Below are 27,675 nucleotides of genomic sequence, written 5' to 3' on the forward strand. Positions count from 1 at the left end.
CAGTAGAGTGTAAATCAGCTTCCTGCTATGAGGTGCTGTGGCGTCCAAATGCTGCTGACGCACCTGCAGTGCGATGAAGTCATTTTGCACACTACTGACCTCACCATCGCAGAGGAGTACACGCAGCAGAGCCTCAAGGTGGACAGGATCTAGGAGGAAGACAGCCACCACAGCCATGGGCAGGACAGACACAAGAGCAGGTAAGCACTCAGAGCTGAAGATTTGGAGGGATTCTATTACTGTACATTGAGGTTAGGGGGGCTATTACTGTTGACTGGGATTTAGGGGGACTACTACTGTAGAATGGGGTTTTGGGTGGCCTATTACTGCATATTTGGGCTTTGGGAGCTATTACTGTAGACTGGAGATTAGAGGGACTATTTATGTAGACTGTGGGATAGGAGGGCTATTACTGTCGTCTGAGGTTAGGGGGCTATTACTGTAGACTGGAGTTAGGGGGGCTATTAGGGTTATTTTTGTAGAATTGGGTTAGGAAGGCTATTACTGTAGACTGGGGGTTCAGGGGCTATTAATGTAGACAGGGATTTAGGAGGACTATTACTGTAGACTGGGGTTAGGGGAGCTAGCACTGTAGACTTGAAGTAAGTGAGGGGCTATTAAAGTAGATTTGGGGTTAGTGGGAGGCTATTAATGTAGACTTGGAATTTGTGGGGGCTATTACTGTACACTGGGGTTTAGATGGCTCTTACTGTAGACTGGGGTTTAAGAGGGCTATTACTTTAGACTGGAATTTAAGGGTCCATTAGTGTAGACTGGGTTTAGGTGGGCTATTACTGGACATTGGGATTAGGGAGCTAATACTGTAGACTGGAGGTTAGGGGGCTATCTGTCTACATTGGGTTTAGGAGGCTATTACTGTAGACTGAAGGTTAGAGGGGCTATTACTGTAGATGGGGTTTAGGGGGCTATTACTCTAGAATGTGGATTTGGGGGCTATTAATGTACATTGGGCTTAGTGGGCTATTAGTGTAGACTGGGGTTAAGGTTTGCTATTTCTGTAGATTGGGTGTTAAGGGGGCTATTACTGTAGACTCAGGTTAGGGGGCATTTTCTGTAGACTGGGTTGGGGGCTACAAATGTACACTGGGGGTTGAGGGGGCTATTAGTGAAGACAGGGATTTTGGGGGCTATTACTGTGGACTGGGTTTAAGGGAGCTATTACTGTAGACTTGGGGTTAGTGGGGGCCATTAAATTAAACATGGGGTTTGTGGGGGCTATTACTGTACATTGGGAGTTAGAGAGCTCTTACTTTAGATTGGGAATTAGGAGGCTATTACTGTAGACTGTGGTTTAGGGGGATATTACTATAGACTGGGGTTAGGGGGCTATTACTGCAGATGGGTTAGGGGGCTATTTCTGTAAACTGGAGTAAGGAGTGTTATTATTGTATACTTGGGTTAAGGGGAATATTACTGTAGACTGGAGGTTGAGAAAGGCTATTACTGTAGAATGTGGATTTAGGGGGCTATTACTGTACATTGGGCTAAGGGGGCTATTCCTGTAGAATGAGGTTAGGTTTTTTCTGTAGACTGTGGTTAGGGGGTTATAACCGCAGATGGGGGTTGAGGGGGCTATTACTGTAGACAGGGATTTTGAGGGCTATTACTGTAGACTGGTGTTAGGGGGCTATTACTGTAGACTTGGAGTTAGTGAGGGGCTATTACTGCAGACTTAGAGTGAGTGGGGGGCTATTAATGTAGGCGTGGCATTTGTGGGGGTTATTACTGTATACTGGGGATTAGAGAGCTCTTACTTTAGAATGAGTGATAGGGGGCCTATTACTGTAGACTGGGGTTTAGGGGGCTATTACAGTAGACTTGGGTTTAAGGGAGCTATTAGTGTATATTGGGATTAGGGGCTAATTATGTAGACTATTGTTAAGGGGGCTATTACTGTAGACTGGGGTTAGGGTGGCTATTACTGTAGACTGGGGTTAGGGGGCTACATCTGTAGACTGGGATTAGGGGGCTACTTCTGTAGACTGGAGTTAGGAGTGCTATTATTGTATACTTGGGTTCGGGGCACTATTTCTGTAAGCTGGGGGTTGAGGGTCTATTACTGTAGGCAGGGATTTAGGAGGGCTATTACTGTAGACTTGAGGTTAGGGGAGCTATAACTGCAGACTTGAGGATAGTGAGGAGCTATTACTGTAGACTCAGGGTTAGTGGGGGCTATTATTATACACTGGGGCTTCAACGGCTATTACTGTAGACTAGGGGTTAGAGGGCTATTACTGTAGACTGGTCATTAGGGGGCTATTACTGTAAGCTTGGGGTTAGGGGGATATTGCTGTAGGCTGTGGTATAGGGGCTATTACTGTAGACTAGGATTTAAGGGAGCTATAACTGTAGAACTGTAGACTGAAGGTTAAGAGGCCTTACAGAGTAAGGGAACAGTGCAAGGGACAAAATGAATGGGAGTATAGTGTAACGACTCTGTGTGAAAAGTGGGGCAGTGTGAAGTGTCGCAGTATGGAGAAGAGGTAGCACGGGGGTCTCATTGTGGTGACGTGTAAAGGGTCTTATTATGAAGAAGGAGCATCATGGGTAGATTAGTATGGAGAAAAGGCAGCATAGCGGGATCAGCATGAGAGGATCTGTGTAAGGGCACAGTATGGAGAGGAGCAGCTTGAAGGGCTCAGTACGGAGTGGAGACAGTGTGGAGATCATAGTTTATAAATGTCGAAGGTGTGGTGGGTGGGTATAATTCATAAAGGAGGACAGTGTGGAGTTCTAGTTTAGGTCGTTATAGTATATAAGGGGGGATATTGTGGTGGAAATATTTTAAAGGAGAGGATAGCATGGAGGCCATATACCATAAGAAGGACATTTTGGGGTAATATTTTTTTGCAGGGACCACAGTGTGAAGCAATTCAACTTTTCAGGGGCAAAGCGTAGAGCTTATTTAAGGCACAGCATAGGTGGTTATTTTTATTTAGGAACATAATGGCAATGTTATTTTAAAGAGCAACAAGTCGGGATGTGCGTCAGAAGACCAGAAAAGATGGAAGGCTACAGAAAGGAGCTGTGGATGTGAAGTCATTATGGAGGCAGGTACATGAGAAGACAGTGATCAGTGAGTATATTGTCACACATACATTAAACTATGCTAACATTTACAAACATTTAGGAGAAAAAATACCAGAACGCTTCTTTAATATTTGCAGAAAAATATACTTTCGCTTATTATGCAAATGAGGGCACTTGGGTGCACCCTTGACATGGCCTATGCTTTGGTGAACCGTTATACCCTCCTATTTGTATAATAAATCCAGTATTTTATCTTTATTGACAGCTTTCTGTTAGTAAAAGTGAGCACTGTCTAAAATCAGCTTGCAAGTCTGTGCTTGCACGCTGACACTGAACAAGCACAGCAGCGCGCTCCAAGTGTTAGGCCGGCGTCACACTGGTGTGTTTTACGGACGTATGAGAGGCGCAGAAAATATGGATTGCATACGGTACCATGATTCTCTATGGCACTGCTCCTATCTGCCGTATTTTACTGATCCGTATTATACGGTCTTGTACGGCAGTAGAAAATCGCAGCATGCTGCGTTTGTCAGCATATTGCGCAAAAAATCCGCCAATGAAAGTCTATGGGGGCGAGAAAATTACGGATAACACACGGACCATGAGTGTGACTTGCGAGAAATACGCAGCGGTGTGTATACAGTACAGACCAAAAGTTTGGACACACCTTCTCATTTAAAGATTTTTCTGTATTTTCATGACTATGAAAATTGTACATTCACACTGAAGGCATCAAAACTATGAATTAACACATGTGGAATTATATACTTAGCAAAAATGTGTGAAGCAACTGAAATTATGTCTTATATTCTAGGTTCTTCAAAGTAGCCACCTTTTGCTTTGATGACTGCTTTGCACACTCTTGGCATTCTCTTGATGAGCTTCAAGAGGTAGTCACCGGGAATGGTCTTCCAACAATCTGAAGGAGTTCCCAGAGATGCTTAGCGCGTGTTGGCCCTTTTGCCTTCACTCTGCGGTCCAGCTCACCCCAAACCAGGCCAGTTCATCTGGCGTAGTACCCCATCACGCTCCTTCTTGGTCAAATAGCCCTTACACAGCTTGGAGGTGTGTTTCGGTTCATTGTCCTGTTGAAAAATAAACGATGGTCCAACTAAATGCAAACCGGATGGAATAGGATGCCGCTGGAAGATGCTGTGGTAGCCATGCTGGTTCAGTATGCCTTCAATTTTGAATAATTCCCCAACAGTGTCACCAGAAAAGCACCCCCACACCATCACACCTCCTTCTCCATGCTTCATGGTGGAAACCAGGCAAGTAGAGTTCATCCGTTAACCTTTTCTGCATCGCACAAAGACACGGTGGTTGGAACGAAAGATCTCAAATTTGGACTCATCAGACCAAAGCACAGATTTCCACTGGTCTAATGTCCATTCCTTGTGTTCTTTAGCCCAAACAAGTCACTTCTGCTTGTTGCCTGTCCTTAGCAGGGGTTTCCTAGCAGCTATTTTACCATGAAGGCCTGCTGCACAAAGTCTTCTCTTAACAGTTGTTGTAGAGATGTGTCTGCTGATAGAACTCTGTGTGGCATTGACCTGGTCTCTAATCTGAGCTGCTGTTAACCTGCGATTTCTGAGACTGGTGACTCGGATAAACTTATCTTCAGAAGCAGAGGTGACTCTTGGTCTTTCTTTCCTGGGGCGGTCCTCATGTGAGCCAGTTTCTTTGTAGAGCTTGATGGTTTTTGTCACTGCACTTGGGGACACTTTCAAAGTTTTCCCAATTTTTCAGACTGACTGACCTTCATTTCTTAAAGTAATGATGGCCATTTGTTTTTTCTTTACTTAGCTGCTTTTTTCTTGCCATAATACAAATTCTAAGAGTCTATTCAGTAGGACTATCAGCTGTGTATCCACCAGACTTCTGCACAACACAACTGATGGTCCCAACCCCATTTATAAGGCAAGAAATCCCACTTATTAAACCTGACAGGGCACACCTGTGAAGTGAAAACCATTCCCGGTGACTACCTCTGGAAGTTCATCAAGAGAATGCCAAGAGTGTGCAAAGCAGTCATCAAAGCAAAAGGTGGCTACTTTGAAGAACGTAGAATATAAGACATAATTTCGGTTGTTTCACACTTTTTTGTTAAAAATATAATTCCACATGTGTTAATTCATAGTTTTGATGCCTTCAGTGTGAATGTACAATTTTCATAGTCATGAAAATACAGGAAAATCTTTAAAGGAGAAGGTGTGTCCAAACTTTTGGTCTGTACTGTATATATATATATATATATATATATATATATATATATATATATATATATATATATATAATTCAGCGCAAAATAGCATAAAAGCAATTATTTCAGTTGCCGGCTTTTGCTCTCTCCTTCACAAACCCGACAGGATATGAGACATGGTTTACATACAGTAAACCATCTCATATCCCTTTTTTTATTACATATTCCTCTTCAGAAATGTAACAAGTGTATGTGTGTAAAATTTTGAAGCTCTAGCTATTAAATTAAAGGGTTAAATCCCGGAAAAATTGGCGTGGGCTCCGGCGCAATTTTCTCCGCCAGAGTGGGAAAGCCAGTGACTGAGGGCAGATATTAATAGCCTAGGGAGGTACCATGGTTATAGGACCCCCCCTGGCTAAAAACATCTGCCCCCAGCCACCCCAGAAAAGTCACATCTGGAAGATGCGCCTATTCTGGCACTTGGCCACTCTCTTCCCACTCCCGTGTAGCGGTGGGATATGGGGTAATGAAGGGTTAATGTCACCTTGCTATTGTAAGGTGACATTAAGCCAGGTTAATAATGGAGAGGCGTCAATTAAGACACCTATCCATTATTAATCCAATAGTATGAAATGGTTAATAAAACACACACACATTATTAAAAAGTATTTTAATGAAATAAAGACACAGGGTGTTTTAATATTTTATTATACTTGCTTTCATTCTTTCTTTCTTTCAACTTTCTTTTTATTGAAGAAAAGGAATCACATTTGAACAGGAAATGAAAAAACAAACAGTAGAAATTTCAAAAACATTGGACAGATAAGGGGACAGCATCATGAGTCCAACAAATTATGAGGATAACATTAAGTTAGGTAATCTAAATAAGATTTCAGGAACGGACCTCAGTAAAGAAACAGAAGTGTAGCTATGAGTAGTGATTCTAGAGGAGACAATGTAAACCCAAGTAAAATCTTTGGAGTAGAAATATCAGAACTGAAGAGATGAGTGGAGAGGGGGTAACGGGGAAGAGAGAGAAGGAAGGGAGGAGAAACAGAAGGGGAAGGCTGGACGGGGGAAGAAGAAGAAAAAAAAAAGGGGGGGATCCGATGGGAGAGAGGGTCCTGGAGGGTGGAATCGAGGATAGGGAGGAAACTAAATATATGAGTTTTAGTGATCTCGGGTAGCATCCGATATTGTTAATAGGAAGTCAGGGCTAGAGCGGAAAATGATCCACGGTTCCCATATACACCGAAAAGAGGTGAGGGATTCTTGTGTATTAGCTACTAACTCAGCAGTGTGATATAGAAGGTCAATTTTATCTAATACTTGTTTTTTAGTGGGGATGAGAGTAGATTTCCAACAAGTGGGAATCAGATACTTCCCGGCTGCAATTATGTTGCATGCCAGTTTTGAGGCCGAAGGATTCCCTGGCCATGAGGGCTGATTAAGTAAAGTAGACTGAGGATGTAAGAGAGTGAATTGACCCAGCACCGTGGAGATTATGCTCGAAACCATTTGCCAAAAGGGAGTAATTTTTGAGCATGATCACCAGATATGTAAGTAAGAACCTACATCTGTGCAGCATCTCCAGCACATTACGGAGGTGGAGGGATGCCAATGATGTAGTTGGGTTGGAGTGCGGTACCATCTAGATAGCACCTTGTAAGAATTTTCCTGTATTTTTACGCAGTGAGGGTCCATGTGATTTGGTGTAGATAGAGGCAATCTGGTCGTCTGTGAAAGAAATATTGAGATCCCTCTCCCACAGACCTGTAAAGGCTCTCTTGATATTGGCCCGGTCCATTATCAGGAGGTTGTACATTTTTGAAAGAACTTTTTTAGGTGAATTTTTGTGGGCGCATAGTTGTTCGAAGGGAGTAAGTGGGCGAATCAAGTCTAATTGTCCTTTGTATTTGCAACAGTAGTCTTTCACTCTTTTGTAGTGGAGAAAGGAGATATTTAGTTGTGGTCTAGAGGCCTGGAATTCAGTGAGGCTCATTAGGGAGCCGTCGATAAAAAAAATCATCAATTGGTAGAGGTGGGTTAGATAAATCACCAATGGAGCTGGAGGGATCATTGGGCATTTTAAGGGGAATGGGTCCCGTGACATCTTGTAACGTCAAAATTGGGGAGATAGGCGGAGTTAGTTTAGGGAACTCTGTTCTCCAGATTTTAAGGATGGCGATTGTAATTTTGTTAAAAAGTAGTTGGTTTAGATTTGAGTGGTTATACTAAAGGGCCAATGTCCTTAGAGGGATGGGGGCTAATTGTTCCTCAATAGGTATCCACAATTTTTCCAGGGGTTTTCTAATCCAGTCCATCATTCTGGTAAGCATAGCTGCTCTGTAATATTTAAAGATATCTGGGACACCCATTCCTCCCTTCGATTTCGGTAGAGCAAGAGTGTTGATGTTGATTCGGGGTCGCTTGCCATTCCAAATATAATTAATAAAGAAAGAATTGATCCTTGATAGATAGTGCTTTGGAATGTAGATGGGGAGCATCTGAAATAAATATAGAAATTTGGGTAGGATAATGCTTTTCAGGAGGTTTTTTGTACCCATCCAGGATAGGAAGGGGGCCCTCCAGGACGTTGGAGGTAGCTTGCTTCAGCAAGGGGATGATATTGAGTTCCAGGAGCTCCCCAGTCGACCTCCCAATCTTAATCCCTAAGTTGGTGATAAACTTAGAGGGCCACTTGAAAGGGTATAGTTTTTTTAGTTTGTCTACAGTGGGTTTTGAGATGTTTATACTAAGTGCTTCCGATTTTGTGATGTTAATCTTATAATTAGATAATTCCCCATATAGATCTAATAGGCGAACGAAGGCAGGGATGCCCTCTTCGGGTTCAGATAGGAACACCAAGAGATCATCAGCGAACGCTGCAGATTTGTGGTGGTATCCACCCACTTGGACTCCCTTAATGTCTGGATCCTGTTGAATGCTCTGAATGAGAGGCTCCATGACCAACACATATAAAATCGGGGAGAGAGGGCATCCCTGCCTTGTGCCATTCTGGATGTAAAAAGGGTCTGATAATAGGTTATTAATTCTTAGTCGGGCAGAGGGGGTGGTGTACATTTGGAAAATTGCATCGACCAGTTGAGCAGGGATATGAAATGCAAGAAGCGTTTCGCAAAGGAATATCCAGTCCACCCTTTCGAAAGCCTTCTCGACATCTGTCCCCAACAAAACGAGTGGAGTTTTTCGAATTTTTGCGTACTGAATCAGGTGGAGAATTCTTGATGTATTATCCCTCCCCTCATGTCCCACCACAAAACCTGATTGATTGAGAGAAATGGGTTGCGGCATGAGCTCTGCCAATCTCCCTGCAATAAGACTAGCATAAATCTTTAAATCAACATTAAGTAGGGAGATGGGCCTATAGCTCCCACAATATTCTGGATCTTTACCTTCTTTATGAAGAAGAGAGATGTGGGCTTCTAGTGATTGAGAGGGAAAAGACCCCCCACCCAGGACTGTATTACAAACGTTCAATTGGTGAGGGCCTAAGACTAGTGTTGAGCGATACCGTCCGATACTTGAAAGTATCGGTATCGGAAAGTATCGGCCGATACCGGCAAAGTATCGGATCTATACCGATACCCGATACCAATACAAGTCAATGGGACTCAAGTATCGGACGGTATCCCTGATGGTTCCCAGGGTCTGAAGGAGAGGAAACTCTCCTTCAGGCCCTGGGAACCATATTAATGTGTAAAATAAAGAATTAAAAAAAAATATATTGCTATACTCACCTCTCCGACGCAGCCTGGACCTCACCGAGGGAACCGGGAGCCTTCTTTGCTTAAAATGCGCGCTTTTCCTTCCTTCCGTGACGTCACAGATTCTGATTGGTCGCGTGCCGCCCATGTGGCCGCGACGCGACCAATCACAGCAAGCCGTGACGTAATTTTCAGGTCCTTCTAGGCATTCAGTATTTTAAAATTACATTCCGGCTTTGTGATTGGTCGCGTCGCGGTCACATGGGCGACGCGACCAATCACAAAGCCGTGACGTCACGGGAGGCAGGAGACGCGCGCATTTTTAAAATTACGTCACGGCTTGTGATTGGTTGCGTGCCGCCCATGTGACCGCGACGCGACCAATCACAGCAAGCCGTGACGTAATTTCAGGTCCTGATGCCTATTTCTGCATTCAGGACCTGAAATTACGTCACGGCTTGCTGTGATTGGTCGCGTCGCGGTCACATGGGCGGCACGCAACCAATCACAAGCCGTGACGTAATTTTAAAAATGCACGCGTCTCCTGCCTCCCCTGACGTCACGGCTTGTGATTGGTTGCGTCGCCCATGTGACTGCGACGCGACCAATCACAAAGCCGGAACGTAATTTTAAAATACTGAATGCCTAGAAGGACCTGAAAATTACGTCACGGCTTGCTGTGATTGGTCGCGTCGCGGCCACATGGGCGGCACGCGACCAATCAGAAGCCGTGACGTCACGGAAGGAAGGAAAAGCGCGCATTTTAAGCAAAGAAGGCTCCCGGTTCCCTCGGTGAGGTCCAAGCTGCGTCGGAGAGGTGAGTATAGCAATATTTTTTATTTTAATTCTTTATTTTACACATTAATGTTGTATTTTACACATTAATGTTGTTTCGATACCGATACCCGATACCACAAAAGTATCGGATCTCGGTATCGGAATTCCGATACCCGCAAGTATCGGCCGATACCCGATACTTGCGGTATCGGAATGCTCAACACTACCTAAGACATCAGCAAAAGTTTTATAGTAGATTTTGGGGAGCCCATCCAGGCCAGGGGCTTTCCCCCTTCCTCCCCTAGACAGGGTGGACTGGAGTTCAGAGAGATCAAAGGGTCTGAGTAAGCAGTCTTGTTGAATGCTAGATAGTTTGGGAAGGTGTAAGGAGGATAAGAAAGCTTGAACATGGGTTTTCCTCTGGTTTTTATCTTCTATTGTATCATTGTGACGGAGTTGGTATAGGTCTTTATAGAAAGACAGGAAGGAGTCGATGATCTGATTATATTGCTGGAGAATTTGACCTTCCTTGGATTGAATTCTATGAATAAATGTTCGGGTTTGGCGTTTTTTGATCAGTGAGATCATGAGTCTGGAGGCTTTGTCTCCTTGGGCAAAGATTTTATTTTTCCAAGATAGGTAATGTTTGGAAGTGCATGTGTTGAGAAGATCTTTGAGAGATTGGCGTTTATTGGAAAGTTGGGTGAGTGTGGTTTGTGATAGCTCGTTTTTGTGTTGGGCATCCAAAGCCACGATGTCACTGTATAAGGCAAGAATTTCTGATTTCCTTTGTTTGTTTAAGAAAGAGGCTATTGAAATAAAAACACCTCGAATCGTGGCCTTGTGGGCCTCCCATAGCACAGGAAGAGCAATGTCTGGGAGGCGTTAATTTTGAAAAACTCTTGAAGTGACTCATGGACACGATTTTTGAATTCCTCGCTATGTAATATAGATTCATTAAGCCTCCAAGAATTGAAGCTGGAGAAGGGTTTGTGAAATTCTAGGTTAATCAGCACCACAGAGTGGTCAGAGTGTATAGCAGGAATTATGTCAGCTTTCTGAACTTTTCTGAAAAGTTCCGAGGCTCGAGTTCATATGAGTTCATCCAGCAGAGGGTGCATCACCGCTACTTGAGGTAACTATAGGACATTCCCCTGCATTCCAATCATTCACCAAATTTTACAGACAGGAGCACAGCTGCATTAGCAGAGCTCCTGGGTGTAAAATGATTTAACCACTTCAGATGGATTTACAGCATGGGACAAGACTGATCGACGGAAGGTATGGAATATTGTTGTTTGTTTTGTTTAGCTTTATTTCAGGTGACCAAGGGTCTTCAGGTGGATTGAGAATATAATAAAATATTAAAACACCATGTGTCTTTATTTCATTAAAATACTTTTTAATAATGTGTATGTGTTTTATTAAGCATTTCATACTATTGGATTAATAATGGATAGGTGTAATGATTGACGCCTCTCCATTATTAACCTGGCTTAATGGCACCTTATAATAGCAAGATGACATTAACCCTTCATTACCCCATATCCCACTGCTACACGGGAGTGGGAAGAGAGAGGCTAAGTGCCAGAATAGGCGCATCTTCCAGATGTGCCTTTTCTGGGGTGGCTGGGGGCAGATGTTTTTAGCCATGGTGGGTCCTATAACCATGGTACCTCCCTAGGCTATTAATATCTGCTCTCATTCACTGGCTTTCCCACTCTGGCGGAGAAAATTGCGCGGGAGCCTACACCAATTTTTTTCCGGGATTTAACCCTTTAATTTAATTTAATAGCTAGAGCTTCAAAATTTTACACACAGACACTTGTTGCATTACTACACTGTGTTCCAAATTATTATGCAAATTGGATTTAAGTGTCATAAAGATTTAATCGTTTTGTTTTTAAAATAAACTCATGGATGGTATTGTGTCTCAGGGCTCAATGGTTCACTGAAATCAATCTTAAATACATGTGATAATTAGTTTTCCCGGTGATTCTAATTAAAGGAAAACTACTTAAAAATGATGTTCCACATTATTAAGTAGGCCACAGGTTTCAAGCAATATGGGAAATAAAAAGGATCTCTCTGCTGCTGAAAAGTGTTAAATAGTGCAATGTCTTGGACAAGGTTTGAAAACATTAGATATTTCACGAAAACTTAGGAGTGATCATCATACTATGAAGAGATTTATGACTGAAACAGAGTTCATGCAGATAAAGGCATATTGAGGAAGGTTTCTGCCAGACAAATTCATTGAATTAAGAGAGCAGCTGCCAAAATACCATTACAAAAAGTTATTTGAAGTTGCTGGTGCCTCTGGAGTCCCTCAAACCTCAAGGTGTAGGATCCTTCAAAGGCTTGCTTTGGTGCATAAACCTACTATTCGGCCACCCCTAAACAGTGATCACAAGCAGAAATGGTTGCAGTGGGCCCAGACATACATGAAGACTATTTTTCAAGCAGTCTTGTTTACTGATGAGTGTTGAGCAACCCTGGATGGTCCAGATGGATGGAGTAGTGGATGGTTGGTGGATGGCCACCATGTCCCAACAAGGCTGCGACGTCAGCAAGGAGGTTGAGGAGTCATGTTTTGGTCCAGAACAGATGGTAGGGCCCTTTAAGGTTCCTGAAGGTGTGAAAACGACCTCTGCAAAGTGTATAGAGTTTCTGACTGACAATTTTCTTCCATGGTATAAAAAGCAGAAACGTGCCTTCATGAGCAGAAGCATCTTCACGCATGACAATGCACTATCTCATGCTGTCATGCTGCAAAGAATACATCTGAGTCATTGGCTGCTATGGGCATAAAAGGAGATAAACTCATGGTGTGGCCACCATCTTCCCCTGACCTCAACCCTATAGAGAACCTTTGGATTATCATTATCAAGCAAAAGATCTATGAGGGTGGGAGGCAGTTCACATCAAAACAGCAGCTCTGGGAGGCGATTCTTACTTCATGCAAAGAAATACAAGCAGAAACTCTCCAAAAACTTACAAGTTTAATGGATGCAAGAATTGTGAGGATGATATCAAAGAAGGGCTCCTATGTTAACATGTAACTTGGCCTGTTAGGATGTTTTGGAGTTAAATAGCTTTTTTTTCAGTGAATGTGACCTCCTAATGCTGCAAATTCTTCAAATGAGCATTTTCAGTTCTTTAAAACATACCAAATGTTTAGAAATTCTACTGTGCCTAATAATTTGGAACAGTGCATTTTGAGTTTTTATTCATTTTAGAGATTATACTGTTATCATTGGGAGGTTTCTTCAATAAAATTCGATGTATACTCTATTGGGTAATGACTTTTATTAGACTGACTGTCATTTGCACCGACCATTTAGGAAAATCTGAGAAAAACGTAATTTGCATAATAATTTGGAACATAGTGTAAAGAGGAATATGTAAGAAAAAAAGGGATATGAGATGGTTTACTGAATGTAAACCATGTCTCATATCCTGTCGGGTTTGTGAAGGAGAGAGCAAAAGCCAGCAATTGAATTACCGGCTTTTATGCTATCTTGCGCTGAATTAAATATAAATATATATATATACGTGTCTCACTGGTATATATATATATATATATATATATATATATATATATATATATAGACTGTATATATGTTTTTAGGAATATTTTAGCCGCTGGATCCATGATTTGTCCATTTTGCAAGCCTGCGCAAAAAAATCGCCGTACGGAAGCCATACGGATGACACACGGATACATTTGTCCATAAAAATCGCATCCTTGCATTGAATACGGAACAGTGTTTTGTGAAAATTACTGCATATTACAGCAGTAAAATACGGACCGTATTTCCCTATGCTGTGTGTGACGCCGGCCTTAGTGTGGGTGCACACAATGTGGCTGCAAGGTTGTTCTGACGCTGGTTCTTGTCTCTTTGGCTGCCCATTGAATGGCTTCAATAAAGAGGAGGGGTGTAGAATGAGCATACCACATGCGCATATCACAAGGCTAGCTCCTGCTCAGGGAAGCAATTTAGTTGCTATTCTTTTGGGTCATCAAGTTGCGCCTGCAGGTATGCAGGAATCTGGTATCACCAGTATGTGCCCACAGCCACAGAGCGTGCACTCAGAGTCTCTTTAGGTAAGCTGAAAAGTTATTCACTCAACAAACAAACATTTTGTAGCTCTGGGGACTTGAACATATTACTCGAACACGCCCGAGATCCTTGGATAACACTGACCACATTCGCTCATCACTAATTTGAATAAAAGTACTGTAAGATTTAAACAACAGGTCATATTCTGACTACATATTCCTCTAAAAGCAAAGAATCAGAAGGGCTTAAAAGGCCATTTTACTTTTAGCAAAATAAACAGTTGCTAAAACGTAAATAGGAGACAATAATATTTGCATTAATTTTGTATTTCTGCATCAGTTGTTCCCTGTGATCAATATACAGTATTTGTAAGGCCGGGGTCACACTAGAGAGAAATACAGACGTACGTATGAGAGGCGCAAAAACAACGCATTGCACATGGATCAATGTTTCTCTATGGGGCAGCTTCCATCAGCCGGATATTTCTCGACCGTATTTTACGGGCTGAGAAAATCGCAGCATGCTGCGTTTGTCAGCGTATTGTGCAAAGAATCCACCAATGAAAGTCTATGGGGGTGAGAAAAATACAGATTACACACGTACCATGCGTGTGAATTGCGAAAAATACGCATCGGTGTTCTATAGAAGAGCCGAGAATTCAGTGCGGTGTACAGTAAAATAACACTGACAGGTTAGAATAGAATAGAATAAATGTCTACACATAGTATAGGTATAAATATATATATATATATATATATATATATATATATATATATATATATATGTCATTGACACACACATACATATATATATACATATATATATATATATATATATATATATATATATATATATATTTAATACAGAGCCAGATAGCAGAAAAGCCGGTAATTCAATTGCCGGCTTTTGCTATCTCCTTATCAAACCCGACAGGATATGAGACCTGGTTTATATACAGTAAACCATTTCATATCCATTATATTTTTACATATTCCTCACTAATAATGTTAGTGCATACTTATCATTTAATTATAACATTTATAATCTGAATGTCAATCAATTCATCGTAGATTTAGAATGAGTGGGAGCACCTGGCTTGCTTTCCTGGATTAGTGAGAGCACTGGGCTTGTTTTCCTGCAACAAGACAGTCCCATCTAGGGGTGATGGGAGACAGCGACACCCGAAGTGTGTTCCTTATGTCCAGTCTACTCCGTAATCTCGTCTAGAGTCTAGATTACAATATACTTACTTATAATAAGATGTAAAATTAAAACTAAATGTTCTGCGCTCATTCTAAAACAAGTATTTTCATCAAGAGTAACTGAAGAGTGAATTCTATATATGATCTTTCTATTAATTTGTCAACATATGTTTGTATGCTTTGCTTTGTAGAATATATTCACCACCAAACAACCTGTAAAGTCGCTTGTGGCTAGAATGTTAAACATGGCCAGGAAGCTCATAGACCAAAATTGGTTGCAGGAAGGGAATATATATATGAGATAAAATTTACTGGCCATGTTACATGGCAATGAATGTGTGATTGAAAGAGGCTCTTGAAAAAAGTGTAAAGATTCATGATAACTGTGGCTCATTAAATCATGGAATCTCAGAGGATAAGATTTCCATTTGAAAGTTGTATATAAATGATACCAGAGGACAACAAGACTCTGTCTATGATATAGCTTTTATGGCGGTCTCACCTAGAGATTTTTATGTGTTTAAAGGATTTGTGTGGTGATAATATGTGTGATTATTAGTGATGAGGGAGCATGCTCAGTAATGCTCGTTATTCGCCCGAGCATCGCTGTACACGCAGTACTCGGCGAGCACCGAGCATTTCCAAGTTTGCTCGGCGAGAGCTTGAGTCCCTGCCCTGCATGTTTGGCACTCTTTAGAGAGCCAATCAACATGCAGGGATTATCTGCCATGAACTGTAATGCCGCAGCCATGTTGGTTGTGACATTACAGTGATTGGCTGGCCGCACAGCATCACCAGGTCTATAAGAGACCTGCCGCGGCCCCCTCTTCACATTCAGCTCTAGATTCAGACATTGTAGGGAGAGGTGCTGCCGAGATAGGGTCAGATTTGGGGGGTTATCAGTTGCGGGTATACCATCATAAAATACACAAATCCAGCTAAACTAAGAGTGCTTCTAACAGTCCATTTGCGAGAAAAACAGAAGAGTGCGATCCGATAAAAAATCGGATTGCACTCTGACCAATGTTATTCAGTGAGTTACATCTCATCTATGATTTTTTTCTCAGCGGAAATCAGACTGAGAAAAAAATTGCAGCATGCTGCGATTTGCAGCGTGTCTTGGACGAAACTCGCCAATGCAAGTCAATGGGTGTGAGACAAAAACGCACAGCAATTGTACAAGGGTGGAGGGCACCACAAATCACTCCAGGAGAAGAGGGTTCACCATGGGCTTAAAAATAAACATGACAAAGAGCAAGAAAAAGATCATGCCCACATATATAGGAACACCTCAGTACATAAAAAATACAATACTTTATTGGCAGACATCAAAAAGTACATGAAGGACAAAACACAAAAGAATGTTAAACACACTTAAAAATTGCAAACATGCAATACACACCTATACAAATGTGAAGCCCTAATATGGGGGCAATGGCAACCCACAGAAAATGTCCCCTAATAAAGAAATCAATATGATGTTGCTCCTAGAAAGACGCACAGCACTCGCACCATGCGAGTGTTGTCCGTTTTTTATGCACCGGTGTCCTTGGAAAAGCCAGCAATTCCTGTGCGCGTACAGTAAAATCACACTGACACTTTAGAATAGAATAGATAGAATAGAAATATACACAAAGAATACCTATATATATATACATGTCAGTAACACACACACATATATGTATATATTGAACTGAAAGATAGGTAGAATAAAAGCCAGTAATTCATCTGCGGCTTCTTTAAAATCACTAGCTGACAGGATAGAAGAGATAGATTACATACAGTAAATACATATAGAATGAGTAGATATGAAGATGTCAATGACAAATACAATTAGTACAGTGTGTTTGCAAATTACTGGACAAGTATTTCATTACTAAATGATTACCGTATTTTTCGCTTCGTAAGATGCACTTTTTTTCCCCCAAAGTTGGGGGGGAAATGGGGGGTGCGTCTTACGAAGCGAACATGCCTTGCCGATATCGTGGGTGTAGGCCACAGGCTGGGATGATGGTGTGACCGGGTGTCTCCCGAAGCCCGGAGGTTGCTGGCCGGTGCTGAGGGTGTCTTCGGTGCCCAGCAGTGCTGCATGGATGTCCGGCGCTGCCCAGGACTCTGCAGACATTTTGCGACAGGCCAGAGCCCCGGTAATTCCATGGTTCCCTGTGCGTGTGCGGTGGACTCTAGGAATATGGTCGCCGGGGGCGGCGCATGCGCAGATGTGATCTTGAGACCAAAGTCTCGAGAGATGAGATTTCAGCTCTGAGATCTCATCTCTTGAGACCTTGATCCAGAGATCACCATCTGCGCATGCGTCATCCCCGGCGGTGGCTATATTCCTGGAGTCCACTGCACTCACACAGGGAACCATGGAATTACCGGGGCTCTGGCCTGTCGCAAAATGTCGACAGAGCCCCTGGCAGTGCCGGACACCCACGCAGCACCGCTGGGCACTGGAGGCACCCACAGCACCAGCCAGCAACTGCCGGGCACCCAGAGACACTTGGCAGCACCAGCACAAGACCCCCGCACTATCAAGCTGCACATCGGAGCCCCCCTCTTCCCAGCCTGTGGCCTGCAGCATCAGCCCACTCCTGCCTCCTCCAGCAACGACCCTGGGACCCCGCATCACTGCACCCACCACCCCCGGTAAGCAATAAGGTGCATGGATTACAAGAAGCACCACCTAGGAAGGGGCCATAGATATTGGGCCCCCCTGGCTAAAAACATCAGCACTCAGTCACCCCAGAAAAGTCGCAACTCTACGATGCACCAATTCCAGCACTTAGCCTTGCTCTCCCCACTTGCCTGTAGCGGTGGCATCAACGCCAGTCTCTCGGGAATTATTCCACCTATAACTGGTTAAGTCTTAAGAATTGACCAGTGTTTACTCAAAACCTCTCGAATCATGCTCCACCTATTATTGTATGTGGAGATAAACCTAATCTAATGGGACTCATCTGAAATCCTCTTAGAGATAGACAGGAGCTGATCATAGCTAGACGTCTTGGCCCACTGGTAACAATGCTTAATGCAACGTTTACTTTAACCCCACTCTTGAAATCTATCCCGAAGGTCCAGAGCCTGCCTATCAAACCGCTCTTCGGTAGAGCATAAGTGTCCGACCCACAGGAACTGGCCTATTGGGATAGCCTGCACAGTGGATGGAGTGTGGGCTGAAGTGGCATGTAGAAGGGCATTCACCGACATCTCCTTTTTAAAGACGTTAATTTGTACCCTACTATCATCACCAACAAGGATCAGGATGTCCAAAAAATTGATTTGTTATCTATGAAATTTATACATAAGTTTAATGTTATAATTGTTCATATTAAAGTAAGAAATGAAACCACCAAGATCATCACTGGAACCTTGCCAAATAATCAATAAATCATCAATATAGTGGTACCAGGCTTGCACCGGGGTGGTGGCGATGCTGAAAACCTCCCTCTCCCAATAACCGAGAAAGAGGTTAGTGTACAATGGCGCACATGCCGCGCCCATCACAGTACCGTATTTCTGCAGAAAAAAGCGATCTTTAAAATAAAAAAATTGTGTGGCAAAACAAATTTGAGTAGTTCAAGAGTCAAGGATTGAAGTGTGACATCCAGATTGTTTATACTTAAATTAAACTTAGTAGCCCTTAATCCATCCTGATATGCTATGTATGTGTACAAGGATTCGACGTCCACCGTGACCAGCAATATGACGCGCTCAAAGGTGAGACCATCTTATCTCTGGAGGACGTCCGTAGTGTCTCTGACATAGAAGGGGAGCATCTCAACCAAAGGGTATTTTGTTGGTTTATTATTTTACTTTTATTACAGGAGATCGAGGGCATTGCATGGATTAGCTGGATAATAAAGATGGCATACTGTGTTTATTGTTATTTTTTCATTGAAATACTTTATTCTGGTGGTGTTTTTATTTAACCTATAACAACTATAGGATTAGTAATGGATAGGTTTCTTATTGACACCTCTCCATTACTAAGCCGGGTTTGATGTCACCTTACAATACAAAGGTCCTGGAGTGGCCTAGCCAGTCTCCAGATCTCAACCCTATAGAAAACCTTTGGAGGGAGTTGAAAGTCCGTGTTGCCAAGCGAAAAGCCAAAAACATCACTGCTCTAGAGGAGATCTGCATGGAGGAATGGGCCAACATACCAACAACAGTGTGTGGCAACCTTGTGAAGACTTACAGAAAACGTTTGACCTCTGTCATTGCCAACAAAGGATGTATTACAAAGTATTGAGATGAAATTTTGTTTCTGACCAAATACTTATTTTCCACCAGAATATGCAAATAAAATGATAAAAAAACAGACAATGTGATTTTCTGGATTTTTTTTTCTCAGTTTGTCTCCCGTAGGTGAGGTCTACCTATAATGTAAATTACAGACGCCTCTCATCTTTTTAAGTGGTGGAACTTGCACTATTGCTGACTGACTAAATACTTTTTTGCCCCACTGTATATATATATATATATATATATATATATATATATATATATATATGTATATATATATGTGTGTGTGTGCATTTGTTTTGATGAATATTACCTATGAAAACGATGTGTAAATGACAGAGAACTGCTGTATGTAAAAGCTCATGTTATAATCGCATTGCAGTCAGATAGCAATCACAATGCACTGTGATGTAAATTGAATGCTAGGTGTGAAAATCGCATTGTACTCCCATGACACTCGCATGACACTTGCATGGAACTCGCATGGCACTTGTCCATATTACGGACCGTTTTTTCTCACATATGGGTATGAGCCCTAAGGACTAATTACGGAGTAAATAGATTGCAGTGCTAGGTAGGCAGGGGAGTCTATGTGGCTCTATGCATATCAGTGCAAGGCATGCAGGCACTGTATGTGGGTATATGGATATCATTGCATACATCAAGAGGGTCCATTCCATTACTGTCTGCCGCTGATGCCTATTACATATATTGACTGTATATACCTAGCCCCATGTATCAGTGGCTAGGAATAATTTATTTTTGCATCTTAATCCTGATTATTTTATTCCAAAGCAATTCAGAGCCCCCTTTTTTTTCTCCATTTGCTTGTTGACACTGCAGACTACAGCCAGATCCTTTTCATAGCACAGAGTGAAAATCTAGCAATTTTAAATGGGTTTGCCCGTCTCAGCCATCACATCTGAGTTAAAATGGGTTTTGTCCGCCACACGGATCGCATATCATTGCACTCAAAATTGTGCCATTTCAGGCCTCCATAGAATTTTTTTTGTTGTGTCAAAGCCTACTTATTGACACAATTTTGGTGGCCCAAAAAAAATACAGGCCACATGTTGAACAGTGTGTTATGTCTGTCAGATGCCTCATCTATCTGTGGGCTACAAATTTTGGCATTTCAGGCCTACATTCACCTTTTTTTTGCTGTGTGTGTTAGGTGTCGAGTTCCCGCCTTTGCACAGAGAGAATCTCGAACCACCTCCGCTGCGGTCTCCCATTCTTCTCCAGCCGTAGTGGAGTCTGCTCAGTGGAGACGTCGGTCCCAGCATATGGCTCAGGCTGATACTCGGCGACTGGATACTACTGTTCTTCCAGGCTCTTCCTTTGTAGCCAGTACTGGTCAGTGGTGAGCAGACGTCTCTGGGACTAAGTCCTGCTTTTCCCCTTCTGAGCATGCCCAGGGTAAGACCTCTCATTGGAGGTCGGGGGTCACATGCTCAGATACTGCAGCAGCTCCCATTGGTCCTCTAGGAAGGTCATGAAGTTGCTCAGGTACTGTAGCAGCTCCCATTGGTCCTCTAGGAAGGTCATGAAGTTGCTGCAGCTATAAAAGGTTTGCATGGCCGCACGGCTAGTATCAAACCGATGTCTATGAGCTCAGCGCCAGTGTAGTCATGTCTGGATGCGGTTAGGGTGTGGCTGAAATAAACCCCTAGAATACCGGCACCTCCGGTGAGGAGTTGTTTGTCTGTTTTCTCTGACTGCATGACCACAGTTTGCTCTGGTAGGTAGCTGTGTACCTCTGTGAGGTTAACAGGGCACAGCATCTTGTTCCTTGTGACTCTGTGGAGTTAACAGAGTTCGCTTATACCGCTGCCATTTGCCAGCAGCAGGTTCCTCTCCTGCACGTTGGACCCCGGGTTGCGAACTCACCTAATAATACATATATATATATATATACTCAGTGCGTTCTGCCAACCCTAACAGTGGAAAAAACAAAAATACAGGCCACATATTTAACAGTGTGGTATCTCTGTTATATGCCTCATCTATCTGTGGGCTAAAAATTTGGGCATTTCAGGTCTATATTCACCTTTTTTTGCTGTGTGTTACCCTAATTCTATACACTATTTTTCTGGAAAAAACAAAAATACAGGCCACATATTTAACAGTGTGGTATCTCTGTCATATGCCTCATCTATCTGTGGGCTAAAAATTTGGGCATTTCAGGCCTACATTCACCTTTTTTTGCTGTGTGTTACTCTAGTTCTATACACTGTTTTGCGGTAAAAAAAAAAATACCGGCCACATATTGAAGTGTGTTATCTCCATCAGACGCTTCATCTATCTGTGGGCTACAAATTGTGGAATTTGAAACCTCCATTCAACTATTTTTGCTGTCTGTTACCCTAGTTCTATACACTATTTTGCATTTAAAAAAATACAGGTGTCATGGTTGTGGACAGGGTTCCTTCCCTGTCCTCTCGGGGTTAATTTGTATTGCCTCCTTTTGGTTTGGGGAGGGCTATATTTACCCGCCTTCATCTGGGGATCCTTGTCAGTGATACATGATGCATCTTTCTTGGCTGTGTGTCTGACCCCTTGGTGTGCTTGCATTCTGTTTAGTCTGATTGCTTTCTTGTGTATGACTTGGTCTGTTTTCTCGTTCTGTGCTTTGCCTTGTGACTCTGTGCTTATTGTCTGTTTCTGGTTCTGACCTTCAGATGGGTACTCTAACTTCCTTCCTGTCTGCCCAGTTTGTACTGCACCGCTATCTTTGGCTCCCCGACCTTTTTGCTACATCGCTACGCCGCGACCACGCTTACGTCTCACCCTTTTGGCACTTCAATGTCCTCCCTGCTTTACATTGGCACGCTCAGACTACTCTCTAGCTTCTCCGGTCACAGTCGCTACTCGTTATCTGTCCACTCCCCCGGAGGTCACTTGCTTCAGGTCCTGCGCTCTGGCAGGTAAGCTCCCTGCAGCGCTCCTTACTCTCTCTCTGTCCTTCTGTAACACGTGCACATACTCCTGCTGTAAGTCTGCAGCAAGGCTCTTGACAATTAGCCACATATTAAACAGTGCGGTATCTCCATCAGACGCCTCATCTATCTGTGAGCTACAAATTGTGGCATTTGAGGCCTCCATTTAACTGTTTTTGCTGTCTGTTACCCTAGTTCTATACACTATTTTGCATTAAAAAATAATAAATACAAGCCACATATTGAACAGTGTGGTGTCTCCATCAGCGTCCTCATGTGGCCTACAAATTGTGGCATTTGAGGCCTACATTCAATGTTTTTTTCTGGGTGCAACCCTTATTCTATGCAGTATTTTGTATTAAAAAAAAACAAAAATAAAAGCCACATATTGAACAGTGTGGTATCTCCATCCGACGCCTCTTTTGTCTGTGGGATACAAATTGTGGCATTTGAGACCTCCATTCAACTGTTTTGGCTGTCTATTACCCTAGTTCTATACAATATTTTGTGTAAAATAAAAAAATACAGGCCACATATTGAACAGTGTAGTATCTCCTTCAGATGCCTCATCTATCTGTAGGCTACAAATTGTAGCATTTGAGGGCTACATTCAACTGTTTGTGCTGTGTGTTACCATATTTCTATACACTATTTTTCTGGAAAAGAAAATACCGGCCACATATTGAACAGTGTGGTATCTCCTTCAGTTGCCTTATCTATCTGTGGGCTACAAATTGTGGCACTTCAGGCCTACATTCGCCTTTATTTGCTGTGTTACCCTAGTTCCATACATTAATTTGCGGTAAAAATACAGGCCACATATTGAACAGTGTGGTATCTCCATCAAACGCCTCATACATCTGTGTGCTATAAATTGTGGCATTTGAGACCTCCATTCAACTGTTGTGGCTGTTTGTTACAATAGTTCTATACACTAATTTGCATTAAAAACAAAACATACAGGCCACATATTGAAAAGTGTGGTATCTCCATCAGACGCTTCATCAATCTGTGGGCTACAAATTGTGGCATTTCAGGCCTCCATTCAACTGTTTTTGCTGTGTCTTACCCTAGTTTGGATCACATATCAGTTCGCTCCAAATTCAGCCAATTGCAGTGAATGTGGAAAATATTGTAGCCCCTTTAAAATGGGCAAGGCGCATAGTAAGGAACGGGGAAGTGAACGTGATGGTGATGATGCATGCAGAGGCCGAGGCCGAGGCCGTGAGCAAGCTGAATTTTTGCCACAACAAACACCTACATCTTCTTGCCCGACCTTCCTGTCCGAATTACTAGGGGACCGCAGAACACCACTATTGAACCCAGAGCAATGTCAAAAGGTTGTTGGTTGAATAGCGGATAATGCTTTCAGTCACTTTGCCACCACCACCAGCACCGTCTTCCACACGGTCAAGTCTGAGTAGCCGTGTGTCTGGACCGCATATTCCTCAACCTGATCCTTCTTCCTCCCACTATGCCAAGTGCTCGGAGGCAACTGATCCCACACTTGGACACTCCTAAGAGCTGTTCACTTTTCCATTTATAAATTCGGGCCTGTTACCCAGTCCACTTGAAGCTGGGCAAGATGAGATCGCACGTAGCGATGCCCAAATATTTGAGCAGCTACGGTCACACAAAGGCGATGGAGGGAGCATGTCACAAGAGGTGGACGAAGATGAGACACAATTGCTAGAAAGTCAGGAGGAGGTCCAGGAAAGTGGAAGACGAGGTGGTGGATGATATAGTAACTGACCCAACCTGGCAGGAGACCATGCAGAGCAAGGAAAGCAGCACACAGGGGGAGGGAGGCGTAGAACCCCAACAGGCAGGAAGAAGCAGTGTGGTATCCGCAGACAGAAGGCAGGCAACCCATTCCTTATAACACCAAAACAATGGAAGTTGGCAGCCCAACTGTTAGGTCTTCCCGAGTCTGGTTGTTTTTTAAAGACTCTGTGAATAACCCCAAACAGGCCATTTGCACCACCTGCCATGCCCGCATCAGCAGGGGTAGCAAAACTACCAGCCTGACCACCACCAGAATGATCAGGCACATGGCAGCAAACTACCTGACTTCGGGGGCAGAACCCCAAGTTCCAGGAACAGCATCTGCAGGTGACACCACTGCTTCTTCCACTGTTATCCGTGCAAGGCAATCCCCGCCCACGCTGCATGTGAAGATGCCTACTGCCCTGCACCTGTCACTGCCCACAATGAACTAGCACCATCATCAATCACGTCCATGTCCTTGTCCCAACGCAGCCTTCAGTTTTCCATACCCCAGTCATTGGAACGCAAGCGGAAATACACAGCCAACACCTCACAGGCAACAGTACTAAATTCACACATTTTTTGTCTGCTTGCGCTCAAAATGTTGCCTTTTAGGCTCGTGGAGACAGAAGCTTTCCGCAACCTGATGGCGGTGGCCGTCCCAAAGTACTCAGTCACCAGCCGCCACTATTTATCCTGGTGTGCCGTCCTGGCATTATACAAGCACGTGTCCAAACAACATTATCTGTGTCTTCAGCCATCCTGTTACTGGGAAAGTTCACCTAACCATGGACATGTGGATAAGTGCTCTGAGTGGCTTCTGGCAACACCGGCTCCCCAGCACCTCGGCATCCCGGACCTGGACACACTAGCGCCAGCTCCCTCCAGCGAGTTTTCGCTGTTTCCGTGTGCCCTACCTCTGATACACCCTCCAGGACCCCTGAGGTGTTTTTGCCAGGTTATATTTGTGCGCAGGTCTTTTGGGCCTATGCATCGCGCTGTCTTGCTTCCAGTTTCATAAGAGATGTTTCTGATGAAGGTCTTGTGACCGAAAACGTTTAAAATCTTTTGAACTGGTCGCACAAATAAACAAAACTTTTACGTTCATCTTGCAAATGAATCTTTGAGTGCCAAGTGCTTTATTATTAACTGACGGGTTGGAAACCTTACTTGTGCACCACCAAGGAACCTTGAGTGCCGTGTGCTACTCGTATAGCTCTGAAAGAGCAGTCACATTTGTGGCTGACACTGCTGAACCTACAGCCAGGCATGGTCATGTGTGACAATGGCCAGAACCTGGTGGCGGCTCTGTGGCGAGGTGAGCTCACACAAGTCCCATGCCTGGCCCATGTGCTTAACCTCATCATTCAACGGTTTCTCAAAAGCTACCCGGAGTTGCTGGATCTGCTTGTGAAAGTACGCCAACTGTATGCCCATTTTAGAAAGTCAGCTACAGCTTCAGCTGCCCTTGCCGTGCTTCAGCAGCATTTGCAGCTTCCGGCTCATGGACTGGTGTGTGATGTCCCTACACGTTGGAACTCTACACTGCATATGTTGGAAAGGGTTTGTGAGCAGAAGAAGGCAGTTGATGACTACCAGCACAAAAAAAGCGTCAGTATTCAGTTCAGACTCCACACATAAGTGTCAGGAGTGGACATGGATGTCAGACATATGTGCCATCCTACAAAACTTTGAGTACTCCACCAAATTGGTGAGCAGTGATGACGCCATAATTAGCATAATCATCCCACTTTTCTGCATTCTGAAAAGCTCTCTGCTCACAATGAAAGAGGAGGCATTGCAGGCGAAGCACAATGACATTCAGCAAAGAACCATACAGGCTGATTACAGACAGTCCAGCCTCATGTCATCCCAACATGGATTGGTTGACAATGATGAAGAGAAGGAGGAAGAACAGGAGCTACTATCATGCGCTATAGACAGTACTACAAGCACAACTGTCATACCGACTGTTCAGTGTGGATGGCCTGAAGACACGGAGGAGGAGGACAGCATGGTCAGTCATCCTGCTGCTTTCGTGTCTTCACCAGCAGGATAACTGCTGCTGCTGCCACAGCAGCAGCAGTCATCCTGCTGGTGAGGACACGGAAGTCTTGCCTGTTAGCAGTCTGGCATGCATGGCTGACTTTATATTGTGCTGCTTTTCCGGTGACCCTTGCATTATCAAAATTTTCGGTGACACTCATTACTGGTTGGTGACACTTCTAGACCCACACTACAAGGAGAACTTTCAATCTCTTCTTCCAGAGGCAGATAGGTATACTAAAATGTTGCGGTACCAGAGGGCCAGTGTTGTGGAATTTTTTAAAGAAATTCCCATCTGAAAATGCTGGCAGCAAAGGTCACAGTTCGTTGGACAACCAAGGAATACAGGCGAGAGACACAACTCCAATCCAGCAGAGGCAGGGGGACACTGGCAAAGTTCTGGGAGAATTTTCTCAGACCCTCCCATCACTCTGGCCTAGAGTCGCGGGGTAATCTCACAAGGAGTGCAAAGTTTGAGAAGATGCAGACTGTAGCAATGTATAAAGATATAAAAGACAGCGCCTCACACGTTGGTCAAGCTTGAAAAAGATCTTTGGGATCGAAACATCGCCACAGAAGGCAGAATAAATTGTGATCTATTTCACCAACGTGTGAGGCGCTGTCTTTTATATCTTTATACATTGGACTACATACCAAGAAGGACTCCTTGGCTGAGACGTGCGCTCTTTATATGGGTAATGTTGACCCTGCTTTTCCGGCTGATTCTTATAAAAATTAACAAGGGCTGGATTGGGCCAGACTTCTCTACACCACCAAATGATAGCAGCGAAACATAACCTCCAATACAGTGTCTTTTTTTGAGATGTTTATTCCCATGCACCTCTTCACACCCACACATGGGAATATGCTTCCTGATTTCGGCTATTTGGTGTTATCCTTTTCCTTCTCCTCCTCCTCATCATCCACCACCTCTAGATCACCATGGTGACCATGGTCCGTGATGCAACAGCCAACTTATTGTTTAAAAGGGTGTTTTGATTCCATTTAAAAAATTTTTTTACACAGTATGTTGATGTGTACCCCCCAGGGGGAAATATTTGTCAACCCATACACTTAGTGTATGGGCATCACAAGTTTAGGAGACCTGCTCCATTAAATTGGGAAAAGATTAACAGGAGGACATCCTCCACATCTCTTCAGACACCACCACTAGAAAACAAGGGTGAACTTGCTCCATAATGCAACAGCCAAGTAATTTTTTTCAAGAATGTTTATGATGCCCGCTCCAAAAATGTTTACACGGTATGTTGAGGTGTACCCCCACATGGTGAAATATTTGGCAGCCCATACACTTAGCATGTGGGCATTACAAGTATACAAGACCCGCTCCTTTAAACTGGGAAAAGAGTATTCGAAGGCCATCCTCCACATTTATTCCTTGGGGGATTGGAGTGTGCAAATTTTGGGCAGGCCTTGTGTTCACTTCATGGGCAAACTTTAGTTGACTGAAAAATATTATAATAATGGGAACTTTGGTTTCATGTTGCCATGCATTACATGTGCTCAAATCCTTATTGGGATGCATGTAACTTTGGTGCAGGGCAGGCCTTGCATTCAATGCATAAGCAAACGGTATGGGGGTACCAAATGAATAATGTGAACTTGGTTTTCGTGTGGCCATCCTGTACG

At 43.4% G+C, this 27,675-nt stretch overlaps 1 protein-coding gene across 1 annotated transcript in view; it reads right to left on the reverse strand.

The window, feature by feature from the left end:
• The window catches only part of GLRA3 (glycine receptor alpha 3), a 443,610-nt gene that overhangs the window by 84,762 nt on the left and 331,173 nt on the right, over window positions 1-27,675 (reverse strand). The gene's annotated exons all lie outside the window — the stretch shown is intronic.

Source organism: Ranitomeya variabilis, chromosome 1 (genome assembly GCF_051348905.1).
Source record: "Ranitomeya variabilis isolate aRanVar5 chromosome 1, aRanVar5.hap1, whole genome shotgun sequence".
Classification (NCBI taxonomy): Eukaryota; Metazoa; Chordata; class Amphibia; order Anura; family Dendrobatidae; genus Ranitomeya; species Ranitomeya variabilis.